At 52.9% G+C, this 15,882-nt stretch overlaps 1 long non-coding RNA gene across 1 annotated transcript in view; it reads right to left on the bottom strand.

Moving 5' to 3' along the window:
* Positions 1 to 15,882, bottom strand: part of LOC138283179 (uncharacterized) — a 208,902-nt gene that overhangs the window by 112,136 nt on the left and 80,884 nt on the right. Inside the window, exon 3 of the long non-coding RNA XR_011201110.1 lies at positions 15,407 to 15,508. This is a non-coding gene — a long non-coding RNA (uncharacterized lncRNA). The remainder of the gene's footprint in view (positions 1 to 15,406; positions 15,509 to 15,882) is intronic.

Raw genomic sequence — 15,882 nt, 5'->3', positions numbered from 1 at the left:
GAGGTTTTCTTCTTCAAAGGCCGTTGTTGGGCGACAGATGCTTCTGGGCTGAAGGTGTGGGGTGGGGTGGAGTTGGGAGTAATTTTGTGGGCTTTGCTCGAATACTTTGTGGTTGGCTTTTGCTTTTTGGGTTTTCCTGATTGGCCCCATAATGAGAAGCACCCTCCTCTCCTGGGATGTCAATGGTATCCTAGACCTTATTAAACACACAGTGGTCCTCAAATTTCTACATCGACACCGCCCAGATATACTCTTAATACAGGAGACTCATCTCATGGGCACTAAATGCTCCTTCCTTGGCAGATTTGAGTATAATTGTGTCTTCCACGCTGGCTTTCCTAGAGGCTTGCAAGGTATAGAGACCCGCCGTCATAAAACTTTCTGATTGTGGTCACCCAGACATTCAATGACCCGCAAGGTAGATACGTGGGGGTAGTGGATGGGTTGGGGGCAATACAATGTCTTAAGCGTTTATGTTTCTCCACACTTGCAAACACAGACACTCCAAGACGTAAGCTCTTGGTCAACTTGTCCTGCAACTCCCTGACTGTTGGGGGAGACTTTAATGCAGTAACTGATCCACTCCTAGACATATCTGATCCTATTTCTCAAGCCCGATGAGCTTGGTCCTGTTCCTTGAAAGGCTGGCTGATCTCGTTGGATCTCTGCAATGTTTTGAGGGTCTGGAATCTGCTTGAGATGCCCTTCTCCCATATGTCGGCCTCCACTGAATCACTGTCCTGCCTTGAATATATCTTCCTTTTGGCAAGGGACATCTCCGCCACTGCAGGCACATCTATGCTACCCGAGATATTTCCAATCACCCCCCACAAGTTCTCCGACTGGAGGCCTTGCTTCCCTCTGGTTGCCCCATGTGGCGCTTCAATGCTTTGCTCCTGAGGGACGAGGGGTTGGTGGAATATCTGGCTGAAGAGCCCATGTCCTACTTTGACATTAATACTGGCTCTGTACAAGACTCTGGCACTGTCTGGGCAGCAAACAAACCAACTTTTTGTGGATGGGTGAGGAGCTATGACAAACATAAAGACAGAGATAGGAAACATGACATTGCAGAAATGGAGACGCGCATACTCGACAGTGAATCTAGGTTGACCCAAGTGATCACTGAGACACTCACCCGCCAAATGGATATAGAAAGGACCGCACTATGGCAGCTACTATCATGTGAGACATGCTGTTGTTGCAGGGCAACCACCCAATGCATTTATGAGCACGGCGACAAGAATCGGATGCTTTTATGTAGACTTGCTACTCGAGGCATCGCCTCCCACTTTTTCCCCACATTGACAGATGATTCAGGCTCTATGATCCAGGCAGCCCTCGAAATCGCAGTGATGTTTGCAGCCTACTACCTGTGGCTTTACCCACAACTTCCCATGGAGTATACTCAACCGCTCCTCAATGATATCCTGCTCCTTTCTTTGACTTCGGCCCAGTGGAAAGCCCTGGAGGAAACAATCATAGAAGACAAAATTCATGCTGCCATTAGATACCTTAAAGCTGGGAAGTAGCCGACCCCAGACGCTTCCCTCTTGAATATTATTCCACATTTTACAACCAACTGGTTCCCCACTTACTTCAAATCTATACATAGGCCATTGAAAAGGGGTAATTACCAAAATACCTAGATTTAGCGACTATTGTCGTCATTCCAAAAACCACCCGCCCTCGCCCGACCATGGGTACTATTGCCCCATCTCCCTAAATAATACTGACATTAAAATCTATGCCAAGATTCGGGCGATCAGGGTCCACCCGGTCCTCCCGGCACTGATCCATCCTGATCAATGCAGCTTTATGCCGAACCGTTGTACCCGATACTGTATTTGGTGGTTGCACTGTGCTCTTGTGCACATGGGTTATCTAGCAGGGGACTTAGGGGGTCATTATGACCCCGGCGGTGAGTGTAAATGTGGTGGTAGTACCGCCAACAGGCTGGCGGTATACCGCCTTGGCGGTATGAGCCGCCGGGCTGGGGATATCAATGTCCAGCCCGGCGGCCAGCACAGTACTGCCGGCGGCATTATGAGCCTGCCTACCACCATGGTTTTCGTGGCATTAGCAACGCCACGAAAACCATGGTGGTAGGCCCTACTGGTGACAGGGAATTCCTTCCCTGTCAACTGTAGGTGGCTCCCCGACCCCCACCCCCCACAACACACACCTGACACCCCCACCCCCTCCAGCCAAAGCCCCACCCCATACACTCACTAAACCCCACCCTGACATTCACAAATACCCATTCATCCCCCTGATCCAAACACACACCTTCCCACCCCCTCTGATCCAAACACATACCCCCATCCCCTCTGATCCAAACACATACACCCCTACCCCCTCCGATCCTCTCACTCACCCCCCCACCCCCATACATGCACACAACCGCAGCCACGCACCAGGCATACACCCAGACATTCGCACTGGCATACACGCATTCATACACGCATACTTCCAGACATGCTCGCACACATTTTACACACAATCACACTGACATGCAGACACGCACTCACTTCACCATTCTTACACGCATTCACTTACACGCATACAACCACGCAAACAACACAACACACATAGACGCATTCACACACTCACTCACACATTCATGCACACACAAGGACACACACACACAAGGATGAAAAGCCTTTTGGGTCTGGCAGGATTGTTTTTTGAGACCTAATAGATTACATACATGCCTCCACAAGAAGGGTCCATGTGTAGTCTGACAGGTAGATCACCACAGGTAACACAGCAGCACTTAAGCAGTGGTCGATGTCTCCCCCAGTCCAATTCGATGTCCGAGATGTGCATGGAGAGTGTCTCCTGCTGCAGAGGTGCCACAAATATACAACGCTTTCATAAAGCTTGCTATGTTCTGCCGCTTCTTGTGTGTTCCATGACAGCACACTGGGGGTCATTACAACATTGGCGGTATAAGGCGCTTACCGCCGTGCAGAAGACCGCCAATACACCGCCGCGGCCGCGGTAGACCGCCACAGCTATTATGACACACATCACGGAATCCGCCAAAATTCAGACACCCACACAACACCGCCACACCAAAGGTCAGCGATAAACATGCGGAAACAAATCCTCCACCTCCACGCCAACAGAAACACGCCCATGCTATTACGACCCACGAATCCACGCGGCGGTCATTCAACCGCGGTATTCCATTGGCGGTACACACCGCCGCGCTCAAAATTCACACACAGCTCCAAAACACCGCCACATTGGACAATTACAAATACACACACCTGATACACAAACTCACACCACTCCCACACACCTAACACAATATAAAATACACACCCACATCACCCACAAACCCCTACAACCAGAAATTCTGAGAGAAGGCGAGAGAGAGAGCACAGCTATTGACAACCCCATCACACAGAGGCACACAACACCATCACCCACACAACATCCACGCACAAAACACCACATACCACTACACTCACCACACTCATCACCACATACACCACCCCACACCTCACACACACCACCTCATGTCACGCCAAAGATACCCCCGCTTCTCTGAGGATGAGCTCAGGGTCATGGTGGAGGAAATCGTCCGGCTAGAGCCACAGCTATTTGGCTCACAGGTACAGCACACATCAATAGCCAGGAAGATGGAGTTATGGCGCAGAATAGTGGACAGGGTGAACGCCGTGGGACAGCACCCAAGAAATAGGGAGGACATCAGAAAGAGGTGGAACGACCTACGGGGGAAGGTGCATTCCACGGTCTCCAGGCACAACATCGCGGTGCAGCGGACTGGCGGCGGACCCCCACCTCCTCCCCCACAACTAACAACATGGGAGGAGCAAGTCTTGACCATCTTGCATCCTGAGGGCCTCGGAGGAGTCGGTGGACGATGGGACACTGGTAAGTCAATTCTTAACTATCACATCCCCCACCCTACCTGCATGCTATCACACACCCCCACCCTTACACCCTCCCCTATCACCCCAAATCCTCACTAATCTACCCATAACACAAACCACCCATCCCAACACCAAGCCCTGCATGACACAACTAAGCATGGTCACCCCTCACTAAAGCATGCTCACTGCACATACCCAGAACACCCCCCCAACCATCATCACACAAGCCCCCACACAGGAATGCCTGCACTGGGGTTCATGCACACCTACCCATTGCACACCATGAAACACACACATGCAATAATCATGTACTTATACCCCTGCAGGAACCCGAAGGTCCGTCACCACACCAGAGGGTCCAGACAACACCACTCCACCCCCAGAAGAGGCCCACAGTGACGACAGCAGCTCTGCCCCACTGGATCTTGATGACCAGCCCGGACCATCGTGTGCCTCAGGACAGTCAGTTCCCCTTGCCCAGCCACAGCCCAACACCAAGCTTCCACCCTCTGGTAACACCAGCACAGCACCCACCCTACGGGCCCAAACCTCCCTACTTAGGACAGGTCAATCAGCGGTGTGTCCACCACTACAGGGCACCCAGGCTAACCCACCACCCCAACAACAACAGGGACCTGGGGGCAGTGGTAGTGGGCACACGGTCCAGGGGACGGAGGCACAGGAACACAGGGGGAACTGGGAGGGCTGCTGTGCGACAGAGGGAGGACAGGCCAAGGGAACCAACTCTCCACGAGGCCCTCTCCTCCATCATGGGAGCCTACCACCACTCCCAGGAGACGATGGCGACGGTCCTGGACAAGTTGCAGGAGACCCTGCGTCTGCAGGAGGAGCAGTATTTGGGGTTCAGAGAGGAGCTCAGGACCATCGGCTCCGCCCTGGGCACCATCGTAGGGGTGCTGACGGACATTCAAAAGACCTTGAGGGACACCGTGGCACTCCAAGGGGCCCCTGACACTAGCCAGGACGATGAACTGCCCACCACCTCCGCCGGCGCTAGTGGACAGGACGCCCCGCCACAGGACCACCACACCAGCACCCCACCCCCAGCAGACGGACAACCACCACGCAAGCGGTCCCTGAGATCCAGGAACAGGACAGAGCAAGATGGCAAGACCCCCGCCAGGAAATAAGACCACCCTGATTGTCCGCCCACTGTCCCACTTTGTTACCCTGTCCATATTCGAACTGCCCCAGCTCCACTTCCAATGCCCAGATGGCCAGTGCACCTGTGAGACTAATAGACTGGACTCTGCCATGGACATTCCTCTACCATCACCCATCACCATTTTGCAACCCCCCATCATTTTATGAGCACTTAAATAAACACCCTTGAAACACTAAAAAATCTGGAGTCAGTCTATGATTTGGTACTTTGTATTATCAATCACATTGTCATAATGGGTTACCCATTGTAAGGCTAACATACCTATGTCACACATCACAAGCCCTTGAAGGATGCAAGCAGTTGACACGTAGGTTACCACACTTGTGAAACTGAAATGGAAGGGTACAACTCAATTAACAAATAGTGAGTGAAATGTAGGTACAGGATAGAGGTAGACGTGTGAAAGTTAATGTAATGTCAAATCAGAAAATGTTCTCACCTGTGTGTCACTGGAAATATTGCTGTGTGACTGACTCCCTGTTGTCGTTTTCTTCTTCCTCAGCTTCATCCTCATCACTGTCCACAGGCTCCACAGGCTCCTCAGCTGCTACAACACCGTCATCTGGATCATCCTCCTGCAGAAAAGACATCTGGCGTCGCAATGCCAAATTATGGAGCATGGAGCAGGCGACGATGATGTCGCACACCTTCTTCGGTGAGTAGAATAGGGATCCACCTGTCATATGGAGGCACCTGAACCTGGCCTTAAGGAGGCCGAAGGTGCGTTCGATAACCCTCCTAGTCCGCCCATGGGCATCATTGTACCGTTCATCTGCCCTGGTCCTGGGATTCCTCACTGGTGTCAATAGCCAAGAAAGGTTGGGGTAACCAGAGTCCCCCAATAGCCATACACGGTGCCTCTGGAGTTGACCCATCATATCAGGGATGCTGCTATTGCGCAGGATGTAGGCGTCATGCACAGAGCCAGGGAACATAGCATTTACCTGCGAGATGTACTGGTCTGCCAAACACACCATCTGGACATTCATGGAATGATAACTCTTCCTGTTCCTGTACACCTGTCCACTCCTGTTGGGGGGGACCAGAGCTACATGGGTCCCATCAATGGCACCTATGACGTTGGGGATATGTCCAAGGGCATAGAAGTCACCTTTCACTGTAGGTAAATCCTCCACCTGAGGGAATATGATGTATCTCCTTACGTGTTTCAGCAGGGCAGACAACACTCTGGACAAGACGTTGGAAAACATAGGCTGGAACATCCCTGATGCCATGGCCACTGTTGTCTGAAATGACCCACTTGCAAGGAAATGGAGCACTGACAGCACCTGCACGTCAGGGGGGATTCCAGTCGGATAGCGGATCGGTGACATCAGGTCTGGCTCCAACTGGGTACATAGTTCCTGGATAGTGGCACGGTCAAACCTGTAGGTGACAATGACATGTCTTTCTTCCATTGTCGACAGGTCCACCAGCGGTCGGTACACCAGAGGATTCCGCCATCTTCTCATATGTTCCAGCTGACGGTGCCTACGAAGGACAACAGCGAAGAACCAGTCACTATTCCTCCAGGTATGTACCCACAGTTACACACAAGACTACACCAGACACAAAACCCTTCCTGTATGTGTGTTGAGTGTAGGCCTAGCTATGTGTGACGCAGTAGTAAATGAAGCCATGTGGGCCCCTGAAATGGCGGCTGCCTGACCTCTAAACTGGGACAATGGGATTGTGGGGTAACTGCGCTGGCGTTGCACACCGTCGCGGTAGGCGGTCGTAGACCGCGGCGCGATGCTGCATTGGTTAACATTGGATCCTATAAGTCCCAGGAGCCAATGAACAGGTGCGCCGGCGGTGATGATGCGCACCGCCGCGGACGTCACCGCCATTTTCTATCTGTTCAATCACTAGATACCTGACCTTCGACAGGAGAGGACCTACACTGCTAGTGCTGCTGTGACCTCGATCTGGAAGCGACGATGGCTGCTGCGTCTGGGGAAAGGGCCCCTGCCTTCACTGCACAGGAGTTGGAGAAACTTGTGGATGGGGTCCTCCCCCAGTACATGCTACTCTACGGTCCTCCAGACCAACAGGTTAGTACACAGGGAGCACGGTGTATGGGATAGGCCTGGGTGGAGAGGGCTGGGTGGAAGAGGGAAGGGGGCAGAGTACATAGAACATAAATGCATGTGAATGAATGGGCCACATGGCCAGAGTAGGGAGGGGGCCACTCACATTGACGGTGCAATTGGTAATGACTGTTCCTCTTCCCTTGTGCATGTCATGTAGGTCAGCGCCTACCAGAAGAGGGACATTTGGCGTGCCATCGCCAAGGAGGTCCGGACCCTGGGGGCCCACCAGAGACAGGGCACCCACTTCCGGAAGAGATGGGAGGACATTCGCCGCTGCAGCAAGAAGACGGCGGAGGCTCAGCTGGGGATGGCCTCCCAACGTGGGAGGGGTGCCCGTCGCACCATGACCCCTCTGATGTTCCGGATCCTGGCGGTGGCCTACCCGGAGTTGGATGGGCACTTGAGGACATCACAGCAGACACAAGGGGGTGAGTACAACCTCATTCTGCGGACTTTGCGTGCAGTGGAGGGGTCTGGGTGGGGGAGGTGGCCTGTGGGTGTCCCTAGGCCAGGGCGAATTTGGTAGGCAAGGCCCCTCCGTAATGTAGGCCATGTGGCACTCAACCCCACCACAGCAGAGTGCCAAGTTGAGGTATAGTTGCCCCTGTGGCATCCATGTGCGCAGATGTCCACCATTGCCATGTAGGCCATATCCCAGATATTGCATGTGCAGAGGGCAGGAGCACGGCGTTATGCAGGGGGCTGCTGTGTCTGTCTTGTCCGCCAACGGTAGCGGAATGCCATGCACTAAAACTCTCTTTCTTCTGTCTCCCCCCCTTTTCCTGCTCTCCCTGTCATCTTGTACATCAGCATCATCAGGCGGAGGTGCAGTGGCACCGGAGCACGAGGGAGCTGCATCCCACATGGCCATGGAGGGCCACACCACAGACTCTGAATGCACCATTGGGACGGAGGGCGAGGGAAGCTTCATGTCGGCCACCGGATCACCAACCAGCGACACGGACTCGTCCGCCGATGGGAGCTCCCCTGTGGTGGTGGCACCATCTGTGCGCCCCACTTCTACAGGTACAGCCGCCACCTCCCCTACCAGCACCGCCCTCCCAGCAGCCCCTCAGCGTTCGCCCTGTGTCCGCTCACCCAGGAGGGTGGGCATCACCTTCGCCCCAGGCACCTCCGGCCCTGCCCCAGTCACCCCAGCTGCCCTCAGTGAGGAGGCCATTGACCTCCTCAGGTCCCTCACTGTTGGGCAGTCTACCATTGTGAATGCCATCCAGGGTGTAGAACGAGAGTTGCAACATGGTAATGCATTCCTGGAGGGCATTCATTCTGGTCAGGCTGTCCTTCAGCGAACCCTGCAATCTCTGGCCTCAGCACTGATGGCAGCCATTGTCCCTGTGTCCAGCCTCCCCCCTCCAACTTCCTCCACCCAGACCCAATCCCCTGTACCCCAGCCCATCCCAAGCACACCTACAGACCAGCATACACACAAGTCAACACACACAAGTAGCTCAAGCAAACATAGGCACCACACACACCACAGGCACTCACGCAAGCCTCACCCACATACAGACACAGCAACATCCACTGTCTCCACTGTGTCCCCCTCCTCCTCTTCTCCCTCCTCCCTCCTCCCTCCCAGTCTTGTCTACACACACACCTGCATGCACCACATCTACAGGCACTAGGACACCCAGCACCACAAGCCGCTCACCTGCACTCACCACCTCCACTGCCATTTACACATCCCATGTGTCCTCTCCCAGTGTGTCTGTGACGCCCCCTCCCAAAGTACACAAACGCAGGCAATCACTCACCCAACATCCATCCACCTCACGACATCCTCCAGTACCTGCACCTGCACCCAAAACACCTAAAGTGACACCTCCTACAACCACCTCCTCTTCCTCCACTCCCAGACCCCCTCCAGCTACCCATCCCAGTGTCCGTCAGAAACTGTCCCTATGTCAAATTGACCTTTTTGCCCCCACCCCCCCATCCAATTCATCAGTAACCGTCGTAGCGCCTCAGCCAAAAAGCCTCTAATACCAGTGGTGCCTGTTCAAGGTTTGTGGAGTGCACCGGCCACCAGGGCAGGCAGTAGGACCCGGAGCCAAGGCACTGGCAGCCCACCCCCTGTAAAGGCTCTAAAATTGGAGAGTGGCCGACGGGACCGTGTTAAGACTCCTGGTGGGACAACAAGTGACATGGGTTCGAAGGGGATTGGTGAGTCAGGTGTAACTCCAACAAAGGTGGGGAAGGTCCAGAGGAAGTCTGCCCAGCCAGTTGTGAGTGTCACGGCGGAGAAGTGCGCCATCATTTCCGGCGGTCCAGACAAAACCGCCAGCTCCGTCGTCACTGGTCCAGAGACCACCGCCACCGCCGGAGTCACAGCCCAGGAGGGCACAACTATCGTCACTGGTCCAGAAACCACTGCCGGAGTCACAGCCCAGGAGGGCCCAAGTATCGTTACTGGTCAGGAGACCACCGCCGGAGTCACAGCCCAGGAGGGCCCAAGTATCGTCACTGGTCCAGAAACCACCGCCGGAGTCACAGCCCAGGAGGGCCCAAGTATCGTCAGTGGTCAGGAGACCACCGCCAGAGTCACAGCCCAGGAGGGCCCAAGTATCGTTACTGGTCAGGAGACCACCGCCGGAGTCACAGCCCAGGAGGGCACAACTATCGTCACTGGCCCAGAAACCACAGCCGGAGTCACAGCCCAGGAGGGCCCAAGTATCGTTACTGGTCAGGAGACCACCGCCGGAGTCACAGCCCAGGAGGGCCCAAGTATCGTCACTGGTCCAGAAACCACCGCCGGAGTCACAGCCCAGGAGGGCCCAAGTATCGTCAGTGGTCAGGAGACCACCGCCAGAGTCACAGCCCAGGAGGGCCCAAGTATCGTTACTGGTCAGGAGACCACCGCCGGAGTCACAGCCCAGGAGGGCACAACTATCGTCACTGGCCCAGAAACCACCGCCAGAGTCACAGCCCAGGAGGGCCCAAGTATCGTTACTGGTCAGGAGACCACCGCCGGAGTCACAGCCCAGGAGGGCCCAAGTATCGTCACTGGTCCAGAAACCACCGCCGGAGTCACAGCCCAGGAGAGCCCAAGTATCGTCAGTGGTCACGAGACCACCGCCAGAGTCACAGCACAGGAGGGCCCAAGTATCGTTACTGGCCAGGAGACCACCGCCGGAGTCACAGCCCAGAAGGGCCCAAGTATCGTTACTGGTCAGGAGACCACCGCCGGAGTCACAGCCCAGGAGGGCCCAAGTATCGTCACTGGTCCATAAACCACCGCCGGAGTCACAGCCCAGGAGGGCCCAAGTATCGTCAGTGGTCAGGAGACCACCGCCAGAGTCACAGCCCAGGAGGGCCCAAGTATCGTTACTGGTCAGGAGACCACCGCCGGAGTCACAGCCCAGGAGGGCACAACTATCGTCACTGGTCCAGAAACCACCGCCGGAGTCACAGCCCAGGAGGGCACAAGTATCGTCAGTGGTCAGGAGACCACCGCCGGAGTCACAGCACAGGAGGGCCCAAGTATCGTTACTGGTCAGGAGACCATCGCCGGAGTCAGTGCCCAGGAGGGGCCCGGATGCCACAGCCCCGCTGGGCAATGATGGAACGTCATGCCACCCACCAATGCCCATTGTAGAGAACATCATGCCACACACCAATGCCCATTGTAGAGAACATCATGGCACACACCAATGCCCAGTGTAGAGATCGTCATGCCACACACCAATGCCCAGTGTAGAGATCGTCATGCCACACACCAATGTCTGTATCAGAACCGCCATGTCAAAGCACCGCTGAACAGGGCAAAGACCACCATGGCAAAGCACTGCTGAACAGGGCAAAGACCGCCATGGCAAAGCACCGCTGAACAGGGCAAAGACCGGCATGGCAAAGCACTGCTGAACAGTCCAGAACCGCCATGGCAAAGCACCGCTGAACAGGGCAAAGACCGCCATGGCAAAGCACCGCTGAACAGGGCAAAGACCGCCATGGCAAAGCACCGCTGAACAGTCCAGAACCGCCATGGCAAAGCACAGCTGAACAGGGCAAAGACCGCCATGGCAAAGCACCGCTGAACAGGGCAATGACCGCCATGGCAAAGCACCGCTGAACAGTCCAGAACCGCCATGGCAAAGCACCGCTGAACAGGGCAAAGACCGCCATGGCAAAGCACCGCTGAACAGTCCAGAACCGCCATGGCAAAGCACCGCTGAACAGGGCATGCACCGTGTAGGAATGAAGAGGCCGCCACATCAGGCATCCTTCTCCCATGTGCAGCTGGGACAGTGGCAGGACATGAACTTTCACGGGGAGACTCATCCAGTCTGGGCACCAGTCCCACCCAGTACCAGTAGAGAACTGCATCTACTTGAGAGACTGTGGCTTTGCACTCCCCAGGATGGCACAGTGGGCAACCCACCCACTGTAGAGACTTGAGAGACTGTGGCTTTGCACTCCCCAGGATGGCACAGTGGGCAACCCACCCACTGTAGAGACTTGAGAGACTGTGGCTTTGCACTCCCCAGGATACATCAATGGGCATGGAGCATCGTCGTGGATCTGGCTTTGCATTCATGTGGCTGAGGTGCCCCCCCTTCCCTTCCCCCTGAGGTGCCTGTAGTGTTTCTATCTGATGCCCCAGCAGTGTTCTCTCTGATTTTGCTCAGGTATAGTTTGTGGGCCTCGCCCATGCATTTTTGGACTGTTGGTGCACGGACATTGTTGTGTACATATCTGCACTACTTCTCGGATTGTATGTGTAAATAAGAGTGATTTTGAGATATATATATCTGTATATTTTTGTATGACATGTATATTGCCACATTACAATGTTTGCCCGAAATTCGCTTTGTGTTTTCATTCTTCCGGGGGGATTGTGGGTTGTTACTGTGATTTTTGTGACTGCATTGGTGTGCATGTTGTAGTATGCGAGGGTGGGGGAGGGGGTGTTTGTTGGGTGTCCCCCTAACTTTTGCCTCCCCCCGTGTCGTAGGTGCAGTACTCACCGGTGTCTTCGGCGCCTACGTAGCTGGTGGTCGTAGAGGAGCAGAAAGACAAGGGCAGGTAGGATTTGTAATTCGGGCTCCATGGTGTCCTCTTTCCTCGTGGGATGTGTTGAGGTGAGCGTTTTCCCATAGCAAAAGCTGTTTCCGCCGTGTTTTTATCCACGGTGAATCCGCCCTGGAAAAGGTGGCGGGTTGTAATAGTGTGGGCGGTACATTGTCTCCCGTCTGTCTGTTGGCGGTAACCGCCGCGCTGCTTGTCTGTACCGCCGTGGCGGGCGGTGTGTTAAAGTGGCTGTCTTTGTTGGCAGTTACCGCCAGGGTCATAATTCCCTTTTTTTGTCCGCCGGCCTGTTTGCGGTATTTACGCAGCTTTAACACCGTCCGCCAGGGTTGTAATGACCACCACTGTCTTTTTTAAGGTGCACTGTTGTATTTTCATTTTGAACAGACTCATCTGTGTAAATTGAAAAGTATGGGACGGCGGGGGAAAGAGACGTGTTTGTGAATTGGGTACCCTAGTCTCGAAATAAAAATCTTAACCCACTTTTAAATGTTATACCGCAGCAAGCCACCACTTTAAAAATACACCCGTTGCTCCCTGCGTAGCTGTAAAGGACTGCATGGAAGACCCGCCAAAACTAAACGCCACGCCTCCCTACCAGCCAATCCAAGTACTGCTCTCATTTGGTCTATATTAATAAACAGCATAAGAGCAGTGCCAGGATTGGCTAGGACAGGTGGACACAGTGCTCCAGCCAAGACCTTTGTGACAGTGTTTCTCCTTTCCTAGGCCCCTGTCAGTGCTGAATAGGGATGACTGAACTGCACGTCAGGCTGGCCACAGAAAAATACCAGTAAATCTGACGTACACAGTTCAGTTACACAGCCCCAATCAACCATGCCTGCTGCTCAGAGAGACAGCTCTGTGTGTCCCCGCCCCCATTAAGGAAGCAATGAATGACACGGTAAGAGGGAAAGTATTTTAATCTGGATTTTTTCAAATAAAGAGATAGGGATGTAGTGGCATGCAGTGGGGGCAGGGAACTGACGACCCTACTTTCCTATAGAGGAACCAGCCCTGCTTAGAAATTGTATCATATCACACCCAAGATATTAGTAGCACCCACTAATCTGGTATGAACTGCCTTAATGACAATGAACACCTACACAAAAAGTCACAGCAATCACGAATATGAATGTGTCCAATAATTCTCCAATAAAGCTACTCAATCCCATGATAATGTACCAATTCCACTACAGCATGCTACAAGTGGATGTACACAGAATGTACTACCAATCTTACCTCTAAACTGCAAACATGACTGAGATGTACGAAGGTCACATGTCCCTTTGGTATGTACAATATAGCACAAATATTAGATGTCACTTAACTGTAAAGTGCCAGGTTCCCTGTGTAATGCATTTGTGTATATCATTGACACATCATGTCACAATTAACATATATGAATTCTCCAGTCACAATAACAGAAACACATTTCATTTTGGTGTAATTGTCCAGTAACAAGATGTATTCTTGCACCAAAATAAATATGTATATCACAAATTTACAACACTAATGTATGCATTTAAAAACAAAAAATAATTAAAATTCACAAACTTTGGTGGTCACTGTCACAAATAAGAGTAAGTTCATGGCACACACATTAGCAGAAATAACATTTTCAGAATTAAATAAGGCCAGGACAAAGGTATTCTCGAAATAAAAATGAATTATGTAACAAGATAACTCTCTTATAATTAAAATGTGGAATACAGCAAGGAAAGAAACAAAGCCAGTAGACCATCAGTCCATAGCATGGGTTGCATGTCCACAACGTGCCTCCTAATATCAGTGCCAAAATAAATCTCATTTGGAAGGGGTATGTGTGGGCAGACAGCAGGCACCTCAGTGATGTCAGTGGGGGGGGGTCCTTGGGTTTGGGAGGGTAGAGTCGGGTTTGGGTTTGGGAGGATTGGGTTTGGGTTACGGTTTGGGTTTGGGAGGGGTGGGTTGGGTTGGGATTTTAAAGGGGTGGTTTGGGATTTGAAGGGGTGGGTTGGAATTTGGAAGGGGTGGTAAGATATTTGGGAGGGGTGGATTTACATTTTGGAACAGTTGGTTGGGATTTGGAAGGGGTAGAAAGATGTTTGGGAGGGGTGGATTGGGATGTGGAAGGGGTTAGGGCCAGGGAGAAAAAGAAGGTCTTCTTTGGGTAAATGGGTAGGGAGGCTGGCAGGGACTTCCAGTTGGGAGGTAGAGGGAGTGGAAGTGTCTGATATGCATGTGTCTTTTAAAGGTGTGGGTGCCTGAGGGTCTGGCATATTTGCTGTATGTTTTGATTTGTGTTTCTTACTTGGTATCTGTTGGGTGGGTGAGTGTGGGCATTTGTGTTCTGTGTGTGTGTGTGTGTGGGTGTCTGTGTCTGTGTGGAGGTAGTGTGTGTTGTAGTGTCTGGCAGGTGTGCTGGTGGTGTGTGTGGGTGCTGGTGTTGTGGTAGGTGAGGTGTCTGTGGGTGTGCTGGTGGTGAGTGTGGATGTCTGTGTCATGGTGGGTGTGGTGTCTGCACGTGTATAGGTGTTGGGTGGATGTGTTTGTGTCGGCGTGGGTGTGGTGCCTGTGAGTATGCTTGTGGTGGTGGGGTGTGTGGTGTCTGCATGTGTGTCTGTGTTTCTTGAAATGTCAGTGTGAGGATGTGCTGCTTGTGGTTGTTGTAGTGGGTGCGTACAAATGTTTGAGTCTACTTGGGATAGGGCTGGGTGGAGAGATTTGGGATTGGGAAGGGGTGGGAGTCTGGACACTAGGTTGGTGTGAGTGGGAGGCTGCGCTCAAAGAGGAGGCAAGACCCTGGAATGACCACTGTAGGCCAGACAGGGCACCGTGAATGCCATCCAGGTAAACCAGCATCTGGGTATTCTGGCCGGCCAGCCCCTGGATGGCATTCAGTAATGTGGTCTAGCCTACAGCGATATTCCTTGAAAGATCAACAGCCACCTGATTGAGCATAGCCTGGGACACCCGGGCAGGGGGAGGTGCCTGCAGCAAAGGTAATGCCACACCTTCTAGGGGAGCGGCTGCGGCCAGTTGGGAGGAGCAAGAGGGAGGGTGGCGGACGACGACACAGGTTTAACAGTCACTCTAGGGTACGGCCACCACTAAGGACTGGTCTTCATTGGAGGCCTCTGAAGAAGATGTAGAGTCACTTGTGGCCTCTGTGCCAGTCTCCTCCCCCTACGTACCTCTGGCTCTCTCAATGTCAGTGGTATCCACACCATAGCCACAGTGTCCAGCTTCCTCCCCGCTGACATGGCCGCTGTCACCTTCACCTTGCCTAGACGATGCTGAAAAGATAGATAAATCAGTGTGAGGGAATCTGTGCAAATACAATTCGACATGAACTTTGATCACACAACATTTGCTCAAAATATAGAAATTCTCTATGCTAGCTCCTATATAATGTATGCCTTTGCCTCTTATCTATATGTTGTGCTGGGAATTGACTTCTCAAGATCGGATGCCACAACATTTATTTGATGTAACCTTCCATCTGCACGTCCTTTTAAGTATCACATTTTTCACCATCATTGATTTCTCATCTGGCAGAATTAAGGACACCAAAATGTTGTTTGGGGGACGTGTAACTCTCTCACCAATGTGGACACATTCCTGGCTGTTGCAATCAATACAGTTTGGCATAAAATTTTACGTTGTTTCA

Source organism: Pleurodeles waltl, chromosome 3_1 (assembly GCF_031143425.1).
Source record: "Pleurodeles waltl isolate 20211129_DDA chromosome 3_1, aPleWal1.hap1.20221129, whole genome shotgun sequence".
Classification (NCBI taxonomy): domain Eukaryota; kingdom Metazoa; phylum Chordata; class Amphibia; order Caudata; family Salamandridae; genus Pleurodeles; species Pleurodeles waltl.
Note: the sequence above shows the minus strand (reverse complement) of the source record. Positions and strands in the feature narration are given on the sequence as shown.